Below are 4,714 nucleotides of genomic sequence, written 5' to 3'. Positions count from 1 at the left end.
CACGCAATATTTATTTGAATTTTTCACCGCTCACGCTAACTGCAACGACATCACTCTGGTAATTTTTTTTGTTTCTTGCTAAATTATTATGTATGTTCTGCATATTTTCTTCGTTTTATTACAAAGGCTGTTAACTTTGGCGTAATTGTATTTATTGTGTTAAATCATTCGATCGGAGATTATTTACAAGTGGCACAAGGACACTCCATTATAACGCAGCAATGCGCGCTTGCCGTGTGCATCCTCGATAGGCGCAATAACAAATTCAAGGGGGTATATAATTAAAAAGCATGTGCGCTTACATGTGCGTCGTTTAAATAGTGTTGCGGGTAGTGAATTTCAAAATACTGCATAACTTTATGATGCAATCATCTGTACCACTTGCCAGTAATGCCGTTGCTAGTTGAACTTCTGTAGCGGCTGTAAATTTTATTGCTAGTACAATACAAGTTATTTTGGATGACTGGTCCCTATATTATTTTTCTGCATAAAGAGCATATCGAACCGTGTAGTAGTGTCTCCTGCGGCCCGCTTCATTATAATCTTAGTTGCCTTTCCCGGAAAGCTCTGTAGTGCGGGTTCTTTTTTTTTTTTTTGATGCCAGATGATTTTTACTGACCAACGGGCGCAGTAGGCGTAAATTCCTCCCCGCAAAAAGAATCGGGGAAAAAAAAGAAGTGATGTCATGTTGAAGAAGAGGTTTCTGCTGGACTATTGGTGCATATTTCTCAAACAAAAAACTGCAAATAGAAGGGACAAGAATGTGGGACAAGCCCAACGCTAACTTACGGTGAAATGCTTATGTAGCACGACGCCAAATATATCTGCACTGAAGAGAAGGGGGAAGGCGGAGAACAGAGACAACGCCACAGCAGATAAACGGGGGTGGGAGGGGGGGGGGGGAGAGTGAAGAGAAAAGGTTTGGTCAGACGACCAAGACGAGTATACACAAGGCGATCTCCGTTGGAAGGAAACAGAAAATAATAAAAAATAAAAAAAATGTGACAGTTTCGCCCTAAGGGCGCAGCAATGAATGCGATAGCAACACAGCAATGTCATACGAAGTAAGGTGAGCGGCTTTGGTAGCAATATGAATTGTAGTAAACATGAGCTGATTAAGTAAGTAGGTGTGCTGCGGCGTAAGTAGACCGACATGAAGAGAGACTCGATGACCACGAGAAGGCGCGTGTGAAACGGTGGTGTTGATGAGAAGCGCTTCCCGTGGGCAGCACGTGCGAAGGGACACACCTGTAGTGCTGCACTGCCGATCCGGGCAGCATTGCATGTGTAGCGTGCGTTGGAAAATGTGGCCCGACTATTACTAACTGAATGAACAAGCGTGGTGTGAGCGCGCAAACAAACATGAATAGATCAGACTGAATGACTGCATACAACGACTGTCAAAACGCTGGCAGCGAGCCCATACGCCGCAGCGGGCGAAGGTACGTGCGGTCTATCGCTTCAACGGAAACTGAGCGGCGAATGCACGACGCATAAAGGTCAGAGCCGTGTGGAGATAAGAGACGGTGCGGACGAGCGACGAGCGCGGTTGTTGGCAGAGTAGAAGTGCCCCCCCCCCCCCCCCGCGCTCTCTCCGGCGCTGGCTTCCCGCTTCCTTGCTTGCTGCGTGGGTCATTGAGTGCGTTCGCTCTCCGTGATAGCGCGCGTCCCCGCACGCTTCCGCTCGGGCATACGGCGCGCGGCGAAGATTTTACGTATACGGAACCTCACGGCGACGGCGACGCCGACGGCAGAAATCCGGTTGAAGTGTCCATATAATTGCTATCGCAATAAAAAGAACAGGAATGTTCGTGGCCCGCCGCGCCATTCCGAACCTTGACGGATGGCTGAAAGAGTTGAAGTTACCGACCTACTACTGAGAACGAAGAGCGAGGCTAAGATTAAGGAGAATACAGGAAGACAGAATGGAAAAAGAAAGAAAATGAACGCTACTCGATAGAAATGTAAGTTACTGAATAAAATTAATATCTGATTAAAAAGTTAAACAAGCATAAAGAAAAAAAAAACTAATAATATATATATATATATTTCAAGTAGGTGAACTCTTTTTGTGAGAGCAACAGAAATTTGAATAAATTGTTCGCTGACGTTTGCATCTTATATCAGCTAATCAATAAACCTATCGTTGTTTTGACTTTGCAAAGAGGCATACATAAGCTTCCTTATTCCTTATTAAATTCAGACTCCCACTTACACCCTCAACGACACACCTCTGGTAACTTCTTCGTCTTGTAGATATCTCGGGATACACATCTCACACGCAACATTTTTGGAATACTCATGCTGAGTTTTAAATTTATCAATGCCAACCACATGTTTGGTTTTTTGCTCCGAAATTTTCTTCATGGAAAGCTTTTATTTTATAAGTATACATGGAGGGGTCCATCTTCGAGTGCACCAGTTCTGTCTGGAATCCAGCAACTGCTATACCTTATCGCAAGCTCTCGAAAGTGTCCAAAACCTTGCCGTCCGTGTTTTGATACATACAATTAATTACTCACGTGTAGCCAGTGCGTTTTCTATAAAATCATCGCTAGGTTTACCTTGTCGCCGTATGCGATCTCGCTTGAGTTTGTTTATTAGGATTTATTTTATTACTCCCCTTGCTCAAAGAGCATATTTTTCTACCTCCCACCTACGTTTCTTCTCGCAGCAGCCAGGTTTGAAGCTTTCTTGCTTATGAAAAGAAGAAAAAAAAAAAAAGACTGCCCGCTTTTTTTATGCAACGGCTTCAGGCTTTGACACTATACTAACATAATTATGTAAATTAAGATGGCGAACTTGAACGAGATCCTTGTACTCGCTTTTTGGGCTTCACTTATATGTTATGCGCCGCGTAAGGTATTGTCGCGAGGTTTCTTAGATACGGCTGCCGCTGCTTTGTGTCTACTCATTTTTTTTTCGAAGAGGGAGGTTGTATTATTTAACTAGAAGCAAGAAATGCATGGGGGCATGTTAGCAAGTGATGTTGTGCGGCGGACTACCCCATTGCGCACACGTTGTCTTGCTCTACCGTTCTCCTGGGATAAGCAGCGCAAAAAAGAAATAATAAAAAAAAACATTAATTGATCACTTTGAGTTGTTCTACAGGCCCATTTCTCATGTTTTACATTTCAGCTATAATATATAATAAAATCAGTACAAGTGCTAGTGCTCGTTCAGCCACAGCAGCCTTCTGCAAAAATTAAAAAAAATAAAAGAATAAAAAACGTGCGCGTCTCGTTCTTCACTACTATCAGGCGAAGTGACGTCAAAACACCAAGAATGCGTTTCACTCTCACCACGTTTTCCCTGCGTCCCCTCGCTTTGCAGTGTCGAAGGTATGCACGGTCTATAATGTGCACAGCCGAGCCTGCGTTGCTAATGACGTCAAAACACCAAGAATGCGTTTCACTCTCACCACGTTTTCCCTGCGTCCCCTCGCTTTGCAGTGTCGAAGGTATGCACGGTCTATAATGTGCACAGCCGAGCCTGCGTTGCTAATCAGAACCGGATGGGTGCACAAAGAAGCGTGAATGATGTCCTGTCAAATGTGTTGCTCCCTGCGCGGACCTCGCCCGCTTCCAAAAAAACGTGGCGACTCTTGCAGGACGAGGGACCCGTACACATTCTGCTTCTGCCTGCGAGCTGTCGTTGTCCACATTGCTTGCACCATGTTTTGCTTGCGAAGCATGCATCAACTTGACCAGCAACGTGTTCAGTACCAGCGGCCTGACCTTCGCCACTACAAGCTTGGTTCCACACTGCTATCGGGCAAAACATAAACAACTAGCCAAACGTCGGAAAACTGCATTTACTGCGAAATAAACTCGATTATCGCAAGGTAAGTGCAATTGTCTTATTTTTATTATCAAGTATAGTGTTTGAACTAAGTGCATTGCCTAATACGTGTATGTTCTTTTTTTAGAGAGATAATGTACGGCCACATTTTACTACGTATGTAGACGGTGCTGCACCGCTTCAGCGTCAGCTGAAACGCATTGTCTGTTTGAAAACGCGCAGCACGGCACATTTCGGCTGGTACACTCAAGAATACCAAAATTGGATTGTAGAAGACCAAAGTTGGAAGACCAAAGTTGGAATGTACTTCGTTACTCAGGTAGTACATTCTGCGAGCTGACTGGTGTTCAGAACTTCCTGCAAAACGATAATCTGTTGTGTTGTCGCTTGCTTAGGTGTTTATTATGAAATAATGCACCCTTTCTTTGCTACCTCTGTTCTAAAAGCTTGCGCATTGCAACAGGCTAAGTACAGCTACCCACAAGCACTTACGAGAAGTCTTGTGATGAAGGCATAATTCATCATAATTGGCTAGTTAGAACAAAAATCGCATATTTTGATGCAGCGGAATTTTCTACCTAATTTCTGCGTATTTCTGCTTCTTTTTTTCAGCTTCAACAACTTCTTTTAATGGAGGAATCATGTCTGTGGGAGGTTGCCTTCAATATAATAAATGCCATCATGGACCATGCAGTTCAACTGAAGCAAGAGACTGTTTAACATGTGGCTATGCAGAGGGGGAACAGGTAATACGCATTTATATTTCTCAGTTTTGTGCCTCTTGCTTATATTATGCACTGCTTGTAGTGTTGGGATATTATAGGTATATGCATTGTATGCAGATGCTGCCTGTGAGACGCAGAGATCGACATCAATCAAGCGCAAGACTACATAAGAATGTGACTGCCAGGCG

The 4,714-nt window shown here is 43.9% G+C and overlaps 1 long non-coding RNA gene across 1 annotated transcript; it reads left to right on the top strand.

Annotated features, from left to right (window-relative positions):
* The first annotated feature begins 3,682 nt into the window (after positions 1 to 3,682).
* LOC125941746 (uncharacterized) lies at positions 3,683 to 4,475 on the top strand. Its single transcript, XR_007464580.1, has 3 exons — positions 3,683 to 3,844; positions 3,931 to 3,957; positions 4,414 to 4,475. It is a non-coding gene; the product is annotated as an uncharacterized LOC125941746 (long non-coding RNA).
* The last annotated feature ends 239 nt before the right edge of the window (positions 4,476 to 4,714 follow it).

The sequence above is a fragment of the Dermacentor silvarum genome, unplaced genomic scaffold (assembly GCF_013339745.2).
Source record: "Dermacentor silvarum isolate Dsil-2018 unplaced genomic scaffold, BIME_Dsil_1.4 Seq191, whole genome shotgun sequence".
Taxonomy (NCBI): Eukaryota; Metazoa; Arthropoda; class Arachnida; order Ixodida; family Ixodidae; genus Dermacentor; species Dermacentor silvarum.
Note: the sequence above shows the minus strand (reverse complement) of the source record. Positions and strands in the feature narration are given on the sequence as shown.